We start from the raw sequence: 9,092 nt of genomic DNA, 5'->3' as shown, positions 1-9,092 counted from the left end.
GGTGAATGCTTTGATAGCAGGTAATTTTTGTACTGCGGATATTTTTTTCAGATCTGTGGAAGCCTTGAAAATGATCACGAAAGTTGTCATTTTGTTGCAAGGAACAATCTATATATATAAAAATCAATCTATGTATGTATGTTCGCTAACTAATTCTGAAACACTTGGCAGAATTCAACCAAATTTGGTACACACGTTCTCTATCCTCAGGGGAAGTTGACAAAGGGGTGGGAGGTCATTTAGAAAAGGGGAGGGTTTTGTTTAGAAAACGAACAATTATGTGTAACTTGCATCTCCTAGGACCGATTTCAATCAAATTTTGTACACATATTCAATATAAGGAGACAACCATATGAGAGTGTAATCTTTGAAAGGGGAGGGGTCTGGAGGGAGGGTATGGTTCAGAAAACGGGTAATTCAGAGTAAATTCTGAACCCCTGCACCGATTTCAACCAAATTTGATACAAACATTCTCTACCCTAAACAAAAGATAACAAAGGGGTGGGGCTGTCATTGTAAAAAGAGGGAGGGTATGGGGGGAGGGGTTGTTTTTATAAAACGAGCCATTTACTGTAACTCCCAACCCCCAGTACCCATGTCAACCAAATTTTCTACACATATTCACTAAGAGTAGTCGATCATATGGAAGTGCAATTTGGGAAAGAGGGAGGGGCTGGGGAGGGTATTGTTCAGAAAACAAGCAATTCAGTGTATCTTTTGAACCCTGGACCGATTTCATCCAAATTTGGTACACACATTCTCTATCCTAAGGAGAAAATAACAAAGGGTGGTATGATCATTGGGAAAAAGGGAGGGTAAGGGGAAGGGTTGTATTTAGAAAAGAGCAATTCAGTGTAACACCTAACTCCCAGGACCGATTTCAACCAAAATTGGTGTACACATTTTCTATCCCAAGGAGAAGATAACAAAGGAGGTGGGAGGGTCATTGGGGAAAAAGGGAAGTTATGGGGAAGGGGTTGATTTTAGAAAACGAGCAATTCAGTGTAACTCCCAGGATAAATTACAACCAGATTTGGTACACTTATTCTCTATTTTGGAAGATGTTTATTGAAAAGGTAGAAGGGCCAAACAAATATATAAAAATAGATTGATACAAAGGAACAATTCTATGAGCGGTAGATCTACCTCTGTGGGTTTTGTGTTACAGCATTGGACATTTTAATTGAATAATTTACTTTTCAGTCCCTAGCAAAGCCGAATACATATAGCTATTAGCTATCTATATATCTCGGATACTTATTCAACGTATGTGACGTATGTGATTTTGTAAACAAAAATTTAAACGTTGATTTCTGCAATCTGATAGCACTCCCACGCAAACCATCGCCACATACAGGTAGGGGGAGGTTTCGGCTACATGTTCGTTGTGTTGGTTTGCGTAGGAGTGCCATCATATTTGACAAATCGACGTATGCATCTTTGTTTACAAAATCACATACGTCCTTTTGAATAAGTACCCGAGATATATAAAACTCAATGTTTGTATGTTTGTGTGTATGCTCCAGCCTAACTTCTGAACCCATTATTGTATTGTTTAGTTATCGATCAATTTAACCATTTATCGAAATTATGGTTGCCCAGTGACAAGCAATGATTAATGTGTTTCCTTCTGGATGGTGAATGTGATCCTTCTTTAAAAATAGACGTTTGCCCGGAATAAGGCATCGGTGGATGTTTTTCCTTCTTTAGAAATAACCGTTTGCCCGGAATATGGCGATTATGGGTTTGCTCCTTCTTCAAAACCAGTCAATGTTTTCAAATGAAATCTGCCTTCTTCTGATCAAATGATGAAGTATCGATAAGAAAACGCAATTATCCTGTTGACCAATTGGTTTATTCATTTTCCGATTGTGAAAAAAAAACTGCGAATCAAACTGGCAATTCCGAGCAAGGCCGGGTACATAAGGCTAGTATTATATGTTATTCACATAGTCGAAAAAAAAAATCAAGCAACACAAGTGAACAAATAATTTCTGTTTTGAAATCCGGCGCCAGTCGGCAAACATATTCTAACAAACATTCATCACATACGGTACAGCATACCATTTGAGGGCAGTTTATGATCCACGCAACTAGAATTCAAAAGATGTTGGCCTCCTTCATCTGTTGTTTACTTGAGTTTTGCAGAATCTTCGATACTAAATTGGTACAATTATCCTTCGTAAGCAAATATAATATTTTACCAAACTCATCCACTCTCTTAAAAGGTCGATGTGGTTCTCGACTGGCCCCTTTGGTTCTATTCTGTCCAACGAACGTTCGATTGCCACACAACCTCCTATGTTGGTTGACCAACTAGCTGTGGCTGATGAGCAACAACTCGAGAACGATTTTTATCAACTTTTCCAATAACGATGCTCGCTTCTGAATGGAAGGTGATATCTACCTTGTGCACACTCGTACGAATGATTGGACAAAAACCAATAGAAAGTGGATAACTGGTGCAGTCCTCCCCTGCTGTGCCGTCTCTATCCCTAACCCCCATGGTCGAAAAGCCGAATAAATATCCTGAAAATCAAATAACGATTTCCAATTTGAGCAGGTTGATCATCCCATTCTGTTTGTCTTTTTCCACGTACGAGACATCCCTGCAGCCTGCATCCGAAGGAATTCAAAAATCTAAAATGACATTTTGCAAATGGATTGTGGGTCCCGGTACCTGTTACCAGTCGTAAGTTTAATCGACACAATGGAAGCCGGATGTGCCAAACCAGATATCATTGAGTTTATTTTTAATTACTCATTGTAAATATTGCTTATTGCGGAAACCTTTTAGCAAGTCGCATCGAGATATTTAGCTTAGTTAACGAGCTTTTCGGCCACGAGATGGTTTTGCTCAGAGCTGAAAAACTGAAACGTACCTTTGTTTGTAATATAGTGTGCTATATATTCCATGAACATTGCAATTTTAATATGTTTGATATTTGCCATGCTTAATTTGGTTGATGTTTAATTAATTTAATGCCGGAAGACGACTTTTATTTTTTTTGCAATGATATACATTAGTATATCAGTCGCAGCAGAAAATTATTTATTCTCATCCATCTTTTTCCCTGTTGTATTAATTGTCCGATCTTTGAAGAGTTTTGTTGGGAGGAATTCGTTCCGGACGAATAACAAGCAAGTCTTGTGAGCAGGTCTTTACGACACAGCTTTAAAGCTGAAAGTCCATATATTTAATCCATTATTTATTCCAGCCTTTTATTAATTTTAATCACTTACATTTGGTGTTATTTGTGTTTTCCGTTAAGGTTAAGCTATGCTGTTTTATTCTTCCTTTCCTAGATTTAATATAAATGACAAGCGGAGTTAAGCTGGTGCACGTGACCCACCAAATGGAATATTACCCTGAAATTTATTTATTTTCGTATGGCCGAGTTGCCGAACAATATGCAATTAATTGTTATTTATATACGCCACAAAAGAAATGATTTTCCGCCAATTTCTACCGAGTCGACTCCAGTCGAGTCAAGAAGGGTAAAATCCCCAATAGTGGACCCCCTAGTAGTGAAATTTTGCTCTTTTTGTCATAGGGAGTAGAAATTTTCAACATAGTAATTCTGCTTGACATCTAATACAAAGTTTTGCATCTCCTCTTCACGATACATACATAAAACACTCAAATACACGACGTTATTCGTTGAAAATAACATTTTAAAGTCTGGCTGAATTCGCTTTATAGTAGACCCCCTGGGGGTCCATAATAGGAATTTGCTTCCATATAGGCGACACCTCATTTGATTTTTATGTTCCGTTTCGGGACGTTCTTCTTCCCTATTATGGACTCCCCCAAATATTCCTATAATGGACACTCTCGTGTTTATTTTTTATAAAATTGTAAAAAATCATTTAATTTTGCTTTCCACAGCTTTTCTAATGCATGTAATCAAATCATAGGACTGTAAGGTAGGTTCTCCCGGGAATTTCTTAGCAAAATGTTTACATTGTGCTGTAATAATGCAAAAATGGCTGGAGGGTCCACTATTGGTTGAGGGTCCACTATTGGGCACTTTACCCTACGAGACACTGAGAACGGCCTTACTGTTGAGGTCGAAGTACGAAGTATCTATCAAAGGTACAATCAAATCAAATCAAACAAGTATTTCTCCGGTAATTCTATTGGAAATTCCATAGTAAATTCCTGAAATATTTTTGTTTTGATCAATTCATCTGTTTATTATAATGTAGCACTTTAAATACCGCCGGACCCTATAGTTGAACAATATAAAATTCCTGCAGGACTTATTCCGTAAATTTTGTTGCAAGATTTTATCCGGAAATTTATTCAAGAAGGAAATCCTAAAAGGGTTTCGAATGGCTTTTTAACGGAAATATCAAAGGAATTTACAGATGATTTTTTTAAGGAGCTCTTAAAGTAATGTCCGAGAATTCCTAAAAGATCTTCTGAATGTATTTCTGAAAAAAATCCTAAGTGAAATTTCAAAAGAATACCAAGAATTTCTTTCTAGAGCTTGGGAAGGGAGTTCTTGAGGAATAACTGGAAAAGTTTGTTTGAGAATATCCTGAAATAATTGTTGACGCAACTCCCTAAAAATGGAAGGAGTTCCTAATTCAATTTCTGCGGGAATTCCTAAGGCAATTTACCAAGGAATTCATAAACAAATTCATAAAAAGAATTCTCCTTAAAGAGCTTCGAAAGGTTTTCCTGAAACAATTTCCATAGGAATTAAAAAAAAATCTAATGGATCTCATAAAAGAATTTATATAGGATTTTCTGAAACATTTTCTCAATGAATTTCCGAATAAAATCTTAGAAGAAAAGAAGATTTTTTAAAGGATTTTTTAAGGAACCTCTCTAAAAAAAATTTCGAGAAAAATTAGAATAAATAAATTTTAATTCCGGAAATAAATTGAAAGATTCCTTTGTAAATTCCTCGAAAATTAAGAAAAGGAATTGTAAGAAATATTGAAAGTCATTCGGAATTTCCTTTTGAAATTCGGAATTTCCTCAGAGCATTATTTCGGGAATCTTTTAGAAAATCCTTTAGAAATTCTTTTAGGAATCCTTTAGACATTTCATTCGAAAGTTCTTGGGAATTACTTCGAGAAACCTTTTGAATTTCCATTAGAAACTCCTACGACAACTATTTTATTCTTCATTCATTGCAGGAATTTTGAATGGAATATTACATTGTTTTACTACAGGAATTTAGCATTAGCATTAGCATTGAGTAGTTCGCACAAATTCGTAGGTGGTATAAGCCAAGTCTATTGTATGAGAGTAGCATCACTTTCATCCGTTACCACAGATATTGATTTGAAACTAATTTGTTATTATTATAGTTATTTGGACACCTACTTAAGAAAGATGCAGAGAACTCAACGACCTCTCATAGGTGTCACGGGAGTTTTTTTTTGGAATATGTGGAAGGTTATAACAGCAGGAATCGTTTTGGTCGAACGTTGAAACACAGAAAGAACTAAGATAGAAATACAAAGTGAAAAAGGGACGAGCCTGGAATTGAATCCACGACCTCCTGCTTATAAGGCAGAAGCGGTAGCCACTAGACCACTGAGCTCTTCTACACATTGTTTCACTACAGGAATGTCTGGAGAAATTTATAAACTCCTTTCGTGAGGTTCTACGGAAGAATCCCAGGAAGAATATTCAAATTAACTACATACTGAGGGAATTTTACGAATTATTCATGAAGGAGTTCCCGAACGAATTTCTAGAGGATTTTCTGGAGAAATTTTGGAAAAAATTCCTACAGGAGTTTAAAGAACTATTGAAGGAATTCACGAAAGAATTTCCAATGCAATTTTGAAACAAATACTTACTGGAATTTTAAATAAACTTCTAGATTTCTACAGGAACTCATTCCCGAAAATAATTTCAGGAACTCTCGCAAGAAATTTCTTAGAGTATTCATTCATGAATTTATCCAAAAGTTCGTCCGGAAAATCATCCAGATATTTTTTCGTAAAAAGATACCCTCAGGAATTCATTCGATTAGAAGACCTTTCAGGCATACCTTCAAAAATTCCAAAATTTGTCTACGAATTCTTTTATTTTTTTAACAAAATGCTCAGAAATTCCTTCAGGTATTCCCTCGGCTACCGTAATTCCGCCGGAATTACTCTCAAGAATTACCAAACAAGTTCCTTGCGGAATTTTCAAAGGAACTTGAATTTCTTAAATTTCACTGCAGATTCCTTCAAGAATACATTTGGAATTTCCTCCTAGAATCTTTCAGGAAATTCTCAGGAAATTACTTCGGAGATAGATACAGAAAGCATCACGATATTTCTTCAAAAGTTCAAAGAAGGAAATTTGGTCGGACTCCTACGAAAATTCTTCGGAAATATCTATGAAAATTGTATCAAGAAAACCCCCCGTGATTCTCTTAGGAGAATTCCTTCGTTTTTTTTTTTAATTGCGTAAGAAATACCTGCGGAAATTGCTTTAGGAATTCACTTGAACTTTTTTTTAAATTTGCTTCATCAATTATGTTAGAAATTTCTTTAAGAAATCCCTCAGTAATTCCATACGAGATCCCTTTAGGAAGTAATTCTTGAAATCACTTGAGAATTTCTTCAAAATTTCATCCTGGAATGCATTCTATTTTTCAAGGAATTTTTTGGAAAATTCCTCCGTAAATTTATTCCGTTCAATTTTTTTTCGAAAATCGCTTCAGAAATTCTTTAAGAGTTCTTTCCGAAATTTCACCTGGAAATCCCTTAGAAATTCACGTAAGAAATTCTTTTGAAAATTCTTTTAGTATTACCTATTTCATTCTACCACAAGTTTTCGGAAAAAATCTTCAACAAAGCATCTGAAATAATTCCTGCGGGAATTTTGGAAGAAGTTTCGTATGGTTTTACTTAAATGATTTCCGCAGGATTTCTTGGAGGAAGTTTCCATGGAATTTTTACAAAGGCCTTTCCAGCGAATTTTCCGAAGGAATGCCAAAAGTAATTCCTGGCGTAATTGGCTTAAGAATTTCTGAAGAATTCCTAAAACACACCCGTAGAAATCCTACCGCAGTGCGTATATTGAATTCGACCACTACCTCGTTGCAGTATGCCTGCGCTTAAAACTCTCGACGGTGTACAATACGCGTCGAAGTCGGACGCCGCGGCTTAACATTGGGCGGCTCCAAGACGGTAGACTAGCCCAAGAATACGAGCAGCAGCTGAAAGTGGCACTCCCAACGAAAGAGCAGCTAGGCGCAGCGTCTCTTGAAGATGGCTGGAGAGATATTCGATCCGCCATTGGTAACACCGCAACTGCTGCACTTGGCACGGTGACCCCGGATCAAAGAAACGACTGGTATGACGGCGAATGTGAGCAGTTTGTGGAAGAGAAGAGGAGAGATTGCTGCTACACCGCACGAGGGCGAACGAGGCATGATATAAACAGGCGCGGATCAGACAAAACTCGATTTTCCGGAGGAAAAAGCGCCAGCAGGAAGGTCGAGGCAGTAAAGAGACGGAGCAACTGTTTCGCGCTAATAACACACGAAAGTTCTATGAGAAGTTGAACCGTTCACGTAAGGGCCACGTGCCACGCCACACATGTGTAAGGACATAACCTTCTTACGAACGAGCGTGAGGTGATCCAAAGGTGGCGGCAGCACTACGAAGAGCACCTGAATGGTGATGTGGCAGACTGTATGGTGATGGACCTGGGAGAACGCGTGCAGGACATATTTTTACCGGCTCCGGATCTCCAGGAAATCCGGAGGAGATTGGCCGGCTGAAGAACAACAAAGCCCCTGGGGTTGACCAACTACCAGGAGAGCTTTTAAAACACGGTGGTGAGGCACTGGCTAGAGCGCCTCATTACCAAGATTTGGGAGAAGGAAGTTTTGCCGCAGGAGTGGATGGAAGGTGTCGTGTGTCCTATCTACAAAAAGGGCGATAAGCTGGATTGTAGCAACTACCGCGCAATCACATTGCTGAACGCCGCCTACAAGGTACTCTCCCAAATTTTATGCCGTCGACAAGCACCAATTGCAAGGGAGTTCGTGGGGCAGTACCAGGCGGGTTTTATGAGCGAACGCTCCACCACGGACCAGGTGTTCGCCATTCGCCAAGTACTGCAGATGTGCCGCGAATACAACGTGCCCACACATCATCTATTCATCGACTTCAAAGCCGCATATGATACAATCGATCGGGACCAGCTATGGCAGCTAATGCACGAACACGGATTTCCGGATAAACTGACACGGTTGATCAAAGCGACGATGGATCGGGTGATGTGCGTAGTTCGAGTTTCAGGGGCATTCTCGAGTCCCTTCGAAACCCACAGAGGGTTACGGCAAGGTGATGGTCTTTCGTGTCTGCTATTCAACATCGCTTTGGAAGGGGTAATACGAAGAGCAGGGATTAACACGAGTGGTACAATTTTCAATAAGTCCGTCCAGCTTTTTGGCTTCGTCGACGACATAGATATTATGGCACGTAACTTTGAGAAGATGGAGGAAGCCTACATCAGACTGAAGAGGGAAGCTAAGCGGATCGGACTAGTCATCAACACGTCGAAGACGAAGTACATGATAGGAAGAGGTTCAAGAGAAGACAATGTGAGCCACCCACCGCGAGTTTGCATCGGTGGTGACGAAATCGAGGTGGTAGAAGAATTTGTGTACTTTGCACTCACTGGTGACTGCCGAAAATGACACCAGCAGAGAAATTCGGAGACGCATAGTGGCTGGAAATCGTACGTACTTTGGACTCCGCAAGACGCTCCGATCGAATAGAGTTCGCCGCCGTACCAAACTGACAATCTACAAAACGCTAATTAGACCGGTAGTCCTCTACGGACACGAGACCTGGACGATGCTCGTGGAGGACCAACGCGCACTTGGAGTTTTCGAAAGGAAAGTGCTGCGTACCATCTATGGTGGGGTGCAGATGGCGGACGGTACGTGGAGGAGGCGAATGAACCACGAATTGCATCAGCTGTTGGGAGAACCATCCATCGTTCACACCGCGAAAATCGGACGACTGCGATGGGCCGGGCACGTAGCCAGAATGTCGGACAGTAACCCGGTGAAAATGGTTCTCGACAACGATCCGACGGGCACAAGAAGGCGAGGTGC

The sequence above is a fragment of the Armigeres subalbatus genome, chromosome 3 (genome assembly GCF_024139115.2).
Source record: "Armigeres subalbatus isolate Guangzhou_Male chromosome 3, GZ_Asu_2, whole genome shotgun sequence".
In the NCBI taxonomy this organism is placed as follows: Eukaryota; Metazoa; Arthropoda; class Insecta; order Diptera; family Culicidae; genus Armigeres; species Armigeres subalbatus.
Note: the sequence above shows the minus strand (reverse complement) of the source record.